We start from the raw sequence: 15657 nt of genomic DNA, 5'->3' as shown, positions 1-15657 counted from the left end.
CTGCTTTTGTGACCAACCATTCAATCTATAGGATGTAGTGTTATTTTAACCAAAATAGCAAAGAAAGGTCAATGTTTGAATGTGATGTTTCCCATGGGTTTATGTTTGAGAGTAGGATTGAGAGCCAAGGAAAGATTTCTTCCTCCATTCAACCCATGGGAGAGTAGTTCTTAAATACATTCTAGAAGGACCTCCATTCAAAGTAGTTCTTAGATACATTCTAGAAGGACCTCCATCCAAAGTAGTTCTTAGATACATTCTAGAAGGACCTCCATCCAAAGTAGTTCTTAGATACATTCTAGAAGGACCTCCATCCAAAGTAGTTCTTAGATACATTCTAGAAGGACCTCCATCCAAAGTAGTTCTTAAATACATTCTAGAAGGACCTCCATCCAAAGTAGTTCTTAAATACATTCTAGAAGGACCTCCATTGTGTTTCCTCATTGTTGGTTATGAAAGGAAATCGAGGAACCAGGAGATGGGTGACTGAGAAATGAAAGACAAAGACCAGGCAGAGATACATTCAAGAGTTTATTTGTCAGAGCTGACAAATAAAGGCACACCTCTCTATAAATGGAGAGAGGAAAAACAGGGTTGGGGTTTGGGACTTTTATGGGGCAGGCTCAGGGGTTAGAGCCTGGCAGGTCCTAATGGGGGTGTTAAGAGTAGGGGAGTAGTGAGCCTTTCTCAGAAACACCCTTGGGTAGAAAGTGAAATTTTTCTTAAAATGGCGGCTGTCACTTAAAATGGCCGTCCAGATGCTAAGCAAGGACTTATAGGTTGGTTTTTCTCTCGGAGTATTTTATTTTTCCTGCTCCTCACTCTTGCTTCCATGAACCACTTCCCAAATGAACTCTCTACGTATTGTCTTAGTGTCTGCTTTTGGAGGAATCCAGACTAAGACAATGTGATTTGGCTTTGTCCTCTCAATGCACTGGGTAATATTTAGTAAATGCTATATTATTACATTTTTAGTTATTTGTTTGAGACTGTTTGCCTTTAAATTATGAAACTTTGAATTATTCACATTATTATATTTGTAGTTTATAAACAATATTTTCTTTTTTCTATTCTTTCCTGCTGTCTACTATCATCAGTCTTTTTTCTTTTTCCTTCTTATATCCAATTCTCAGAATAATGATATTTGGAGGGGTCTCATAAGGGCTTACAATGCTGAGCAGATGACTAACGCCAACATGGGTGAGTAATCCTTCATGTTTGTTGTGAACTTTTTCCTTACTCTGTTGCTTACTTTCTAATCAGTGGGTTTTTTTTTTTTTTTTTTTTTTTTTTTAGGAAAAATTATTTTTCCCATACTTGAAAGTTTAACAATAGGGAACGGTTAAGGATATAGGACTATATGTATTAAACTAAGTGATACTAGCTTTTAAAACAACAATCAGCAAAATTTATTTATAGTATAACATTGAATTAAAAAAAGGATATAAACTGTAGTATATTGAATGTGACAACTATAAAAATATACTTATAATTATTAATTCAAGATGGGAACAGCTTTAATATCTTAGTATTGGGCCCAAGGACAACAATATATTTAAAATCTTATCTAATACTGCGAGAATCCTCAAAAGTAATTTTAAACATAAATAAGTGAAACATGATTTTTGTCTCTGAATAACCTGGAGTAATTCAAATTTTGTGGTGCCTGTCTTTTCCATGAAGTTGGTAACATGCAGGGCTTTGTTCTTTCATTTGGAAAAAGTCACACTTTATTAATAATAACAACCCAATCTCAAGAGAATTCTCTGAGCAAAGGCATGGGGGCTTAGGAATGCTAGGCCCTGCCCTTGCCTTCAGGATATTCAAAGAATATTTCCCTGGAAGCTAAAGGAACAGTGAGCTTGCCTTCTTTCGTGGCCTCCTCAAACACATGTAACTTGCTGGAGCTTAAAGACTTACATTTGTAAAAGCCATTAGTGTCGATTAATGCAGACAAATGATTGAGATTGGGACATTGGGAGGTGCAACTCCACACCTTGTACCATTTATGGGCAGGAAATGAGGAACAATTAGTTTGGTGAGGCTGGAAAACACGCCCCCCCCCCACACACACACCCCAGCCCTGCCTGCAAGGGGTCAGCTTCAGGAGAGCTCCATGGGAGTGTAATGGGAGAAGGGGGCTGGGCCCGGACTGCCATAGATGGGAGCAAGGGGCAGCAGTGATGGCCAAAGCAGACTTCTTAGCCTAGCCACCCCACATTCAAAGTTGTTGCTAATAATGATGCCAGCTTAAATTGTGTGACACTTTACATATAATTTTGGCTTCTTGTAAACATTTTGGAAATATACTCACTCAGTCATGGATTTGTTCATCCTTTTGTTTCCCCCAATAAATCATCTGTTTGAGGGATCCTGTGGCGAATGGGGCATAAACTTTGCCTTCATGGAAGCTATAGCCTGGGCAATTTCAAGGTAGTGTACCAGTGAAAATGCGGCCTATAGGAGCCCATCAGAGGGCACTTAAATCCAGTTTCTGGTGTTCTGGACGGCTTCTCCTATAGGGTGAGGTCCAGGACAAGCCATGATGGATACATACAAATATGTCCATTAAAAAAAAAAGAAAAGAAAAAATTAATTTGGAGTTTAGCAGCTTCCCAAGCCACCCAGAAACGAAGTGGGAGCCAACCTCTGTGGCTCGTAGGGCAAACAATTATACCTGAATTTTCCTAAAGGGAACTGACCTACATGTGTACCCAACACTTTTCTTAAAGTTTTTGTAAAATATTTGTTAAAAAAAAACTATATACTATGTCTTTTGCTTAAGTAGGCTATGAAATAGGTGGGTTTCAATTCTCCTTAAAAATTCACTCAACTATACAGTTATCAAATAAGTCCAAGGCACTTTGCTTAGTCCTAAAGGGCACACAAGAAAATTCTACAGGGTCCCTGTGCGCCAGGGACTCAATCCAGTGGAGAAGATTAAAACAAGAACTAGCATAGAATTTCCCAGATTCTGCCTTCTTCTGCCTTCTGAGATAAAGGAATGAGAAATTTCTTCCGTCAGGCCCAGTGGCGCACGCCTGTAATCCCAGCAACTCGTGAAGCTTGGACAGGAGGATAGTAAGTCTGAGACCTGCCTCAGCAACATAGCCAGAATTTAGGCAACTCAGTGAGACCCTGTCTCAAAGTAAAAAATAAAAAAGGAGGCTGAGGATGTTGGTGTAGTGCCTTCTCTGGGTTCTATCTAGAATATAAAAATGAAAGAAATTTCTTCTGATCTAGTATAGAGTATGACCAAGGTATTTGAATAGACCTAATAAGGAGGTATAATATTTGAGTAAAGCCTTGACATAGGAGGCAGGGGACAGGGTCAAGCTTCCATGTAACATGATGTTACATGGCCATGCTACATTTTGAATTTGTTTTTGAATATGATGCTTTGTTGTGATAGAGAGCTATGCCCTATCTACTACTGGTTAGTTTTTCCTCCAGCTCACCAGCCATATCTATCCCAACACCCATTTTCCACCAGCCAGCTAATGGAAATGCTCCCTAATTTGCTACTTAAAATTGTATTTGAACTGGAAATTTTGACAACTCACTGAAGCATGTGGTAGATAAGATAACAGTTCAAAACATCTTTAGCAAGAGTGTAACAGAGATCATTAGCTCAAGAGCATGAAACACAGATGAGAAAAGTGGGTAAGCATAAGGCAGCAAGGGATCTGTGCCCCTTTCAAGTGGGCTGCTACTCAGCACCAGTGAACTGTGGCCAGGTAGGAGTAGGTATGGGATGCTTTTATTTTCCCCAGGAAGCTGGGAAACTGGATTTTTTGTGCATAATCTATAAAACATTTGATGTTGGCAATAAGTCACTGCTTTAAAATATACTATGTGAAATAATTATAGTTAATCTTCCTTATAAGCCAACAGTTTGTAACTGCAGGTCCAATAACAACTAAACTAAACTTCTTGAGCATATGGCTGTTGATGGAGCTCATTTGATTCTAACAACAAACCTTTGGAAACAGGGATGGCAATAATGCCCATTTCGCAAACGAAGAAGTGACATCCAGAGAAGTCAAGTCATTGTGAAAGAACACCCAGGTAGCAAGTACCAGATCCAGCCTTCAATTCAAGGCAGACTGGCTTCAGAATTTGAGTTCATAAATGTTTTACTACACATGCTCCTCATCCAATAAACTCATGTAAGAAGAAAATATAAGGAAAAAATGGATTTAATATAACTAACTTACCAAAAAATCTAGGATTAGAAACATAGTACACTAGAGAATATTGGTCGTTTATCCACAAGATCCTGTGTCCTACCGGAACCTGGGGCACAAGAGGGTATCAGACTAGGTATCATTAACCTGGGAAAAAGTCAAAATTCCAGACTCAAAGTGTATTCGTTTTTTGTCATTGTGACCAAAATACCCAACCAGAACAACTTACAGGAGGAAATTTATTTTGACTCACAGTTACAGAGGTTCAGACTATGCTTGGCCGGCTCCATTGCTCTGGGCCTGAGGTGAGGCACAACATCATGGTGGAAGGTAGTGGTGGAGGAAACCTGCTTCACTCATGGCAGCCAGGAAGCAGAAAGAGACAGGGAGGAGCCAAGGGAACAAAACAGAATACCCAAAGACTCATCCCCAGAGACCTACTTCTTCCAGTCATGCTCCACCTGCCTATAGTTACCAGATGGGGCATGAAATTATTAATCCATCTAGTGGATTAATCCACTGATTAGATTACAGTCTTTGTGATCTAATCATTTCACTTCTGAACATTGTTATATTTTCTCCGGAGCTTTTGGGAGATACCTCATATTCAAAGCATAACACAAAGTATAGTTTATACAGAGCGCATGTCACTTTTATAAAGTGAAAAAAAAATTAGGTTGAATCACTGTCAGGGACCATCTGTATAAGACATCAACAAGGGGTTCAATTGAAAATCATGTACAAGGGAATGATTCATATGTACTGGAGGAGATCCGTGAAGACTGCTTGGAGGAGTTGGCATTTGCCTTGGGTTTTAAGTGAGAAGATTTTGAGCAAGAGAATTTGAAATTAGGGAGTCAGAGATGAATGGGGTAACATGAACAAAGGCACCAAGATAAGAGATAATGGGGTGCTGAATGCAGAAATGCTTCTTTGTTTACTGGGATCAGAGAGCAGAATGAGTGGAAGAGAATTCTTTAGGACTGATATTCAGGTTCAATCAACAAGTAGGGATTGTTTATCATCAACTGGTCCAGAGAAAGTCTGCGTTTGCATGTTCTCTGGGCTGTAAGGAGAAATACAGGGGACAGCTGGCAAACATGCAAACGAAAGGGAAAGAACTTAATTTCCTGTCCCATCGAGGTTCACTGACTTGTAGAAAAAGAATTCCAGTTGGAAAGCCAGATGTCCTCATATAAAAGCAGGGGAGAGATGTGTGGAATCAGAAGATGTCTATAAAACAAGTTGAAAATTGGGAATGTGGAGGTATCTACTCAAAGGAACCATTTGAAATCAATTGGCTCAACCTAAGCCTGCAAGACTTTCCTCTGAGTGGAATGGAATGCTCATCGGGAAGGTTCTCTTCTTAGAGCAAACTGTTCAGATCAGAAAGGCAGTGTGACATGGGGGGGAGTGGATTTTTGTGGTGTCATTCACTCTGGAGCTCAATGTCTGTGTCTTTTCCTGACTCATTGTTATAACTCAAGTCACCCCTCACCCCCAGTCTCCACATCTATACCATAAAGATGATAATATTTACCACTTTAATGATATCATAATTAACATATAGTTTGATGGTGAGCTCTTTACCTGAGATTGGATGTACTATGTGAGTGCTATACTACATGCAGAAACATGACACCCCCCCATTCGTTCTCATTGGTGAATATCTTAACTTGTTGTCTCTGATATTCGTCCATCACTTTATTTCACTATTCCTCAGGCTACATCTTTATCTCAGCATCCTCCCAATATGAACTTTCAAATCCCACCCAATTATGACCAGGATAGACAAGCACACACAAACAGAGGTCAGAGAAAATCTCTTTGGAGAATACCAAGCAATTCCTGACTACCAGGGGGCCTAACACAGACTGTCTTGGAATAACAGAAGGTGATGGGGTGGGGGCAAAGAGAGGTTCACCAAAGCTTAAAGAGCAGATGAGGCCCATCCTTGTGTTACCTCACTGACAAAATGGAGGACTTCCCACACACACACACCTACCTGCCTGTACATCTGAGCCAACCAAGGGCTCCACGATAGAGAACAGAACTCTTAATCCTTCTCTAACCACCTCTTGCATTTCTCATACCTGTACCTTTGTCTATCTGACATTATTTTCTTCTATATTTGATTGTCCTCCTATATCACTGGGGCTAAAAGGCAAGCCTTACTTTTTATGGTGTCTCCTGTTTTCTTCCATATCAGCTGACCCAATGCCATGGATGTGATAGGTTCTCAGGAGATTCTTCTTCCATTAACAAATGAATAAGAATGTGGCTATTAAGAGTTAAAAGAGAACCAAGGTCCTCTTCCTAATCCAAGGCTATCATTTCTAAAAATGAGGTTCCATACTATTGGTGGAGTTCTACGAATCTCTTGAAAATAGAGGTAAAATGTTGTGCATAAAATTGAATGACTTCTTAGTAAAGATTTTTCTCTTATTTTCAAAGTAGAACATGATCCACAAAATGATAAGAACCCATCCTTTTATTTTATGAATGAAACACGAAGAAAACACATATTTTGGCTAAAGTACAGTAGTCACCAAGATACTTGTTTTCGCCAAGAGGAGAAAACAAACTTACTCCTTCTCTTCCGGGAAGCCTTGTTGGTTGTATTTACTTTCTCAATCATTCATCCATTCATTCATTAGTGTATTTTTCTTTCTTCATGTGCCTACTTTGTACCCTTCACTATTGTAGCTGCTGAGCTTAGAGTATCAAGCCCCCATGAATTTATATTCTAGAGGAGAGAGGCAGACAGTAAACCAACCAACAAACAATACTAAGGAAGAAGGTGACTAGTGTCATGAATTGAAAACCAACAAAAAGGATGGTAGTACCTTTGGAAAAGGGTTATACTACTTTAAAAACAGAAGTCAGAGAAAATCTCTTTGGGATGGAGACTTTTGAGGTGGCATTTCCTCACAATCAGTTCTTGTTATTTGCGGTGCTAAGTTCTATAAAGCTCTTGTGAACACCAAATTAGCAAATACTCAAAATATTCCCAGGGGAAATATAGGGTTAGATTCCCATGAGTCTCTGGTCACAACACCTTCATCAACCAATCAATTCATGGCCTTGCTCTCTACCTAAAGACACCTTTCATGTACAGTATTGATTTGTTAATAATTGAACTCAGGACCTATGGTACTCTGACCAAATTTTCTCCATGGGGCACATTGACAGGTTTCTTTCATGTAGAAACACTAGGAAAATATTATTTGGGGACAATTGAAAAAGCAAAATCACTAAAGGAAAGCACAAACATGTGAAAAACATGGCACTAATATGCCATGAAACGGACACCATCCACAGTGTGGAGGTAAAACAAGAAGTCAGAGCTTCTCCTCATTCTACTTCAACTGGGTTTTGGACATGTTGAACCTCTCCAATTTTTGCTGCCCTGCACATGTCTTTTGAGTTTTTATGAACACACCACATGTATTCACTTGGGGGTTACAAACACATTTAAGTGAATAGGCAAATTTGCAAATATAGAGTCCTTGAATAATGAGACCAGATGATAGCTGGCTTGCTGGGTAAAGGAGGATTTCCTAGAAGATAGATTGACGCTCACAGCTTTCCTGACAGTGCTCAGTACTCTTTAGTAGTTTAAGTTCTGTGCTTATTCTACACATTTGTCCCTGATACATTTTGGTGTAACAATTTCCTCTAAATTCACTCAAATGCTACTCAGTGGAAAAAAAAAAAGAAAGAAAGAAAGAAGTGAGAAAAACCAGACGCAGAAGGAAAGAAACTTTTCGATCCAGGAGTTTTGTTCCGGCAGACAGCCTGCTTATGTTTCCTGCAGACCTCTAAATTTTGGAACCCAATCCTAGCCACTGTGCAGGGATAATTTGTGACTCATTTCCAGTATAATTAATCTCTCTTCTCCATCTCACCTCTAACTCTCTAACTTCTCCACCCCTGAACATAGTCCAAAATAATTAACAGAGTTTCTTTTTCTGATTGGTTACTTGTCCCAAAGAGCACCGTGCTCTTAACTGGGTGATTTCAATCAGAATGTTAAAAGAAATTGTGTGTTGTCTTAAAACTAAAATATTTCCCCTCGGGCACTGCAATTCTATATATATAATGAAAATCACTGGAAACAGGAATTTTGTGAAAGGCAGTTGCAAAAAGCAGGGATCAACAATGTCGCATGGCCAGCTAAAGGAGGTCTTCCAGTGGAGTAATGGACTGTGCCAGCAAGGGGTGAGTAAGTATGCTCCACATTGTTCACACAATGACAAATTCACCCAACAATGTATTCCTTAGAATAAGTCTCCATCGTTGCATGACATGCAAGTGTATCCTAGGACCCTAGAAAGGCAAAATATAATTTTCTTCTTTGTACACATCCATGAACTTATCAAAAAAATGTTTTGAAATACATTTTGATGACTAGTTCATACCAAAGAAAATATTCTTAAAGTTAAAATGTTTTAGAGGTTTTAGAATTTTTAGGGTTTTGGAGTTACCATTAATAGGCACTGAAAGTCTATACCTGGTATTCTTTGGAAGAAAGTACATATTCCTTATAATGACATCTGATATCTTTAATGACCTAACCCTTCCCTGCCAATTTGGTCTCACTTCTCCTTGTTTCCCTGCATCCATCATTATTTGCCTCTTGTCAACCCATGTAGAATTTTACCAGTTCCCTCTACATTAAAGGCCTATTCACCATGGCTCATCCTTTGAAAAACCCATTCACCTATTTATTTTTTTCAGGAGAAGCATTGGAATTCAATTTTTACAAATCTGCTTACACCTCCCCATCTTTGGGAAGCTTTCCAAGGACTTTGCCAGGCTCAGCTGACTTCTCCTACCTTATCAGTGGAGAGCTCTGGCAAAGCTCCAGTGAACTCATGTATTTATGGGCTCACCTTCTTCATGATGCAGGGGACCCTTGACACATCTATGCATCTGTGTCCTCAACGCCCAGGAAAGTGTTTGACACAAGGTAGACACACAGGAATGTCTGCTGCATGAGGAATGAAGGAAAGAATGAAGGAATCTGAAATAAAGACCGTGTGTAGGGAACAAATATGCTTACCCTACTTGAGGGGTCAACATCTCCTTAGCCCTAACCATGGAGGCTGTGAAGAATATGGGTGCAGTATTGCCAGATTTCTTCTAATTTTTCAAGATATGCCAAAAAATTCTGAATTCAAGTGTAAAATATCACAATTTAAAATTTTTGCAAGTCATTTTAAATTATTTGAAACCTGGCCTGGCAAAGGTAATGTAGGCGTCCTAATATGTAGCCTTTGGTCTAGAATGCAATTTGCATCCCTTTGCATATAATCTATACCTTTCTAAACAGGTACCCACCTGCCTATATTCTTGACTTTATTTTTACCCACTCCTGGCTACCACCTTTCGTTCCTATTATCTTTTGATGACAACTCATGCTTATATTCTGCAAGAACATTGTAGCTGCTTTTCCATTTATGGGCTTCTCTTTCCCTATTCTTCAAAGGAAAAATTCTCTCCCATTTCCACACTGGATTCACCTGCCTTACCTATTCGCATGAGCACCTCTCCTCCTTAGACAGACTCTCTCCTCTAGGATATAACAGAACTCTAGGTGAATTTCTTGCCACCATTTATTTCAGTCAGTTGTCTGTGAGCTATTCTAAAGCATTATTTTACTTATCTATTTTTCAGAATTGTATTGAATTTCTCCACTGTGCTAGATACTGTGTTATTACAAGAGATTCAGATGTGAAGTCTACATTGTCTCTGTTTCCAAGGAGCCCTCTATTTTAAAAGGACAATATTTTTATTTATCTCATAACCTTTAGCAATTTGCATCTAACAAGGGCTCAAAATTTCATTAAGTGAGTTGAGTGTGCAATGCTAATTTTCTGAGCATTTATGATGAACTTTGTGGGAATAAAAAATGCACTATGATGCCTTTGCACATAGCAAGCATTAAGTCGATATTTGGAAACGTGTTGTAAGGCATGAAGACCCCTTGGATTTTAACAGTCTGGTTGGAAATACTACATCTTTTTTTATCTCTCTACATCTGTATATATTAATGGAAAATAATTACACTGTATCCTTGCACTGAATGCTTATGCATGCACATAGGAGACATTCGCAAGTATTTGCTAATGATGAGTGAGTCTACAAAGTAGGCATTATTGTTCTGATTTTACAAGTAAGGAAATCAAAGCTCAGAAATGGACAGTGACTTGTCCAACATCCAAGTCACCAGTTCTCTCAAATTGTGGTTCTTTGGCACCTTTAGTATTGTTTGGGAACTTGGAAGGAAGGAAAATTCTGCAGGCCTATTGAATCAGAAATCCAGGGGTTCTGACTCACATCAAAATTCGAGACTTTCCTACCCAGGGTATCAGGTGACAGCAAAAGGTCCATCTGGCTTAAAATCCTAAACCAAGCTCTGTCTACAGCCAAGAGAATATTTAAGACTACATTTTCCAAAGTTTGTTTTGTGGAACATTTTCTGCTCAATGCTAATAAGTATTACTTGACAAAAAAATTTTCATGTCTAATACATTTGGGAAATACAATGTGAGGCAAAGTTAAACAAGGTTCTCTATAGTAGGGCTTTTCTGAGATTATGAAGTACTCTGAATTGTCCACCTCTAAGTCTCATTTGAGGCAGTACTAAGTGTGGGCTTGGTGTTGGTTCTCCATATTCAAATTCTGTCTTTATCATTTACCATCTGTGTGCCCCTGAGCAAATTGGCTAATTGTCCTGTCTCTTCTAATCTGTAAAATGGCTAATAATAATAATGCCTACTTCCTAGGTTTTGTGTGTGTATATTGATAGATAATGGAAGCAAACATGTTGATCTCCTAGAAGTTGAGAGCAGAGTGGTGGGTACCAGAGAATGGGGTGAAAGGAAAGGCTGATAGATACTGACAGTTTAGAGTAGGATGTTCTGGTGTGCTGTTGGCACAGGAGGGTAATATAGGTAACTGCTATATACAGGATATCTCAATAAGACAAAAAGATGGATCTTGAATGTTTTCATCATAAAGAAATGATAAATGTTTGAGATAGATATGTTCAAACAAATTTAAACCTTATATAATATATAAATTTATTGTAAGATCACATAATACCCCATTAATTGATATAATTTTATGTTTAAGTATCATTTAAAATAAATTTAATTATTAAAAACAGTAACATCATAAAGAATGGTATATAGTCAACTTTCAATGGATGTTAGCCATGATACATTTTTCTTGATGTTGTCAGTATTATTACAAAGTTCTGTAGATTAGATCATTCAATAGCTACATCATCCCCTTTGTAGGGTGCCTTCCTACACTTACTAGAAATCTAGGACCAGTGTTTCTTAAACATTCTTGGACCAAGAAGCAGTGTTTGACTAAGGTGTGTCAAGCCAACACACGTAAACAGGTTTTTAGAAGGAAAAAAAAAAAAGACAATGGGAGAAGGAAGCCCAACAGGGTGATTGAATCTTTTGGACAGGAAAAATGGAGAGTTGTTTGGTTCCTCAGGGGAAGTTGAAGCAGAAGTTCTGGACTCCAGTCTTAGTATCTTGGATGCTCTTCGGCAGGTGGCAGCAGTGGCAATGAGAATTCTGCATTTGTGAATTCAAGAAGCAGCAGTACCGGCATCAGCCTAGGGCTTATTAGAAATGAAGATGTTCAGACATACCCTAGACCAATAGAATCAGAATCAGTATCATCCAGATCCCAGATCTGGGTGCATATTAAACTTTGGGACTCAGTGCACTAGAAGTCCTATGGGTAATACTTATGGTATGGCAGGAAATCTTCATTGACTGCACTTGAGCATTGAACTTTCAGATGTATAATATGATTTCCATAAAAGTCTTTCAGCTGAAATTAGCTAGTGTGGAATCTATTATTTGCAACTAAAAGTTCTGACCACAGAGTCTTTTGCGGGGAGGAAGGAGGGAATTTAGTGTGTGATACTTAGCAACGCACTTTTGGTAAAACAACAGGGAATACAAGCCCACGTATATAATAGGAGACCGGATTTTGGAGGGAAGTCCACTTTTATTCCCTTGAATCTGTTACTCATAAAGGCAATAGGAGTTCTGCATTAACAAGTGTAAAAATCCTCAGCAGACAGAGCTGGATTGTGTTTAAAACAATCTGGCAATTTTTCAGTGGGAGGGGCAATAATTTGCTCCCATGCACTTTGGATAAACATTTATTTCTCCTTACAGAAACCTTACTTCATATGTGTAAATTGTCTTGGTTACTAACCTCAGCAAGATGCTGAGGTCATGGGTTAGAAACTGACTTAATCCAATTGGGACAGACACAGATTTATGTCTTTGGTAAAAACAAACAACAACAACAACAACAACAACAAAACCACCTAGAGTCAAAGTGTTTGGGTTGGGAAGTCACTGGCTGCTCCCTTATAACCTTGCCAAAAGGTTGTTCTGAAAGCTGATCTCAGCCAAACTCTTTCATACATATAAACATTTCTTAAAAGACAAATCCAGTGTATCTTTAGCAAGCTGACAGTGAAGAGTTTACACATGTGTTTTCTAACGTTGATAAAGTCCCAGCTGTTTATCTTATCATGTGCTATAAATACCATTTTTAATAAAAAGATGACCCCAAGGTAGTCATAGAAACTTCACAGAGACAGGGTTTAGGGACCCTTACAGTCACCATAGTCATCCAGAATTCCTTTTAACCAATGATTAGAAACATTTAGGAGTAAAGTCTATGGCACCATTCTTAATAGGCTGTAGACCTCACTAAAATCTCACATCATGTTATGCCAGAGTAGAGAGAGTGAAAATTAAGAATGTGGGAAAATCTGCAAAATATTTCAGCCAATTCTTAGGCATTTCACCATGAAGATACTCTAACATTAATCACGATAATAAACCTACCAATCAATTTCACCAATTAAAAACACTTAAGGAATTTGCTTTACTAAAAATAACACAGCCTTGGAACTAATTCAATCCTTGGTTCTAGCAGCTGGCTCTGGGATAGTCTTCGGGATGTCATGCTAACTGATCACCTTTCTGGTACATAATCTTGATTAACAGGGAAATGAAGCTTGGTTCCTAATAAAGAATACTAGTTCACCCCTCCCCCCATTGTAGATGAGCCACCGCTGGGAACTGAGAGATGAAAAAGAGAAGTGTCGGAACGAGTGTCGACAGAACATGGTGAATCGTATGGTAGGTGAGTCCCAGGTGTGGCCATGGCCACACTGATAGTGCGTGAAAGGGGCACAGTGAAATGGGTGGTTTGTTCTGAACAGGTGACTTCTCTGAGAAAATGACTTCTAAGTTGTGTTTTAAGGATGAGCCAAAGCTGGCCAGTCCTTGTATGAAGACAAGCTAGACATCATGTTCGAACAACAGCCAGAGCTTTAAACTTCATTTGAGTGATGGTGAGATCTCACATGCTCTGCTCCATTTATTGGTATAATGGAATGAGAGGAATTTGGATTGTTAAACAGCATGAAGTGGCGCTAATTGTTTTAGATTCAGAAAATCAAGAATCTTAGAGTTATGACTTATATGCAGAAGACTCTGAATTAGGTAAAAGCCCTTACTGTGTATCATCACTGAATGGACTTTTCTCTTTCAGGGAGGAAGTAAAGCAAAACTTTTCACAGCTTGTTGTTATTGTTGTTGTTTGTTTTCAGTTATTCGAGCTGCTCTGTTTTCCTATTCACACCTTCATAAAGTGCTTCTCAGAACTCTCCAAACAAATCCTCCTGCTATTACCAACTAACTAGACCAAGTGCTCCAATTTTCTACAACCTCTTAAGGGACAGAGATGTTGATTTTATTTATCATGAGAGTTAAGTAGTTTCATACAAAGTGCTTACTCTAGTGCCTGTCGTGTAGTAGGAGCCAATCCATGATATTCGCGATAATATTCTATTATTAATGATGTTAATAATGACAGTTTAAAAATTAGATTTTTTGTTGTTATTTGTCATACTGCTCAGGTGAGCAGAGATTTATTTAGGATGGTAAGATGGTCCTAGGCCAGAAGTCATTGAGCCATTGATTCATCCTGGTAATTGAGTTCTCCGTAAGTTTTAGAACTGAGCTCACAAGTCTTTTCCTGTGATTGGTGGCCTCACTTGGCAGTCTTAGACAAGGATGCTGCTTGGCATAACTCCTGGAGTGCCCTCTATATGAACATGCCCATCAGTCTCTGTTGAGAGCCACAGGGAGTCGGAATGGCCCCTGGCATTTTGCCAGAAGTAATGGTTGAGAAGCGAGCCATTAAGATGATGATAATTAAGTTAAGCTGTATCAGTAGGGCGGCCCCTGCTGCCTCGGGTGCCCACTACTTTGGAGTTCTCCCGAGATTTCCTGGGGAGTTCCCGTTGGTTGGTGAAGTTCGGGTGAGAGGGAGTTCCAGTTGGTGTGTGGTGTGTTCCTGGAGGAGCCAAGTGGGTGGTGTTCTGGAGAGTTCCCGGGGAGTGTGCATGGAGTGCTGTGGGAGTTCGGAAATAAAGTTTGTTCCTGCTTGAGTGGCTCATGATTTGTGCCCAGCCAGACTGCAGCAAGTCTCCCCATTGCTGACCCTGAGCTTCTGCCCTGCTTCCCGTGTTCAGACTCTTGACTTCCACTTCCTGCCTTCCTCACTGGCTTTCTAATCTGCTGCCCACCCATAGGTGTCCCACCTTCCTCCCTCAGTGGGAAGAGCACATGCTTTAAAGCCTGAGAAACCTGGTGTGCAGTCCTGACTTTGAATGAACAGTGTGACCTGGGACAATTTACTTCATCCCTCTGTGTTTCTACTTCCTCAAGTGTACTATAGAGATAAAATATATAGCTTAAGAACTGTTGAGATGATTGTGGAAGCTGATTGATTGGCAAAGCGTTTGAAACTGTGGTGGTACATAGTAGAGACTCATGAAATGAGTGGGTGATTGCTATGGCTTGATTGCTACGGTTTAGGTCCCCCAAACCTCATGCCTGGGAAACTTAATATCCAGATTCATGCTGATGACATTTGGCATTGGGTCAGTTGGGAGGTAATTCTCCTTTGATCCTTTGCATCCCTAGAAAAGTCAGAAAGTTGGGGGTTTACACCCACCATCCTAAGGCAGGGTTTCAGATGTGTGGGGCCTAGCACTTAGGTGAGCGTGGCTTATAACACATTTTAAAGAAAGAGACAACAAGCCATAGATTACATACATATGCATGTGACCTAGAACTTGAGAAAAAGTGGTCCTTGAAAGGCAATTTGGTCGACAGTTTGCAATGTTTTAAAAAGTGAGCTTTAATCTGCAGCTCACTTAACCTCTCAGGACCAAAAGCAGCAGCAGCAGTAGCATCTGAGGGCAAGGGGGAGAGTGGGTAGGATTAACTATTACATAAAAAAGGACAGATTCACATTCCACCATCTTTGCTAACCCCCAGCCCCCTCCCTTCTTGTGATAGACATCATTATCCAAGTACATGTATGAAGACACGAATTGATGTCA

Source organism: Ictidomys tridecemlineatus, chromosome 11 (genome assembly GCF_052094955.1).
Source record: "Ictidomys tridecemlineatus isolate mIctTri1 chromosome 11, mIctTri1.hap1, whole genome shotgun sequence".
Classification (NCBI taxonomy): Eukaryota; Metazoa; Chordata; class Mammalia; order Rodentia; family Sciuridae; genus Ictidomys; species Ictidomys tridecemlineatus.
The sequence above is the reverse complement of the archived record's forward strand: the minus strand, read 5'-3'. Positions refer to the sequence as shown.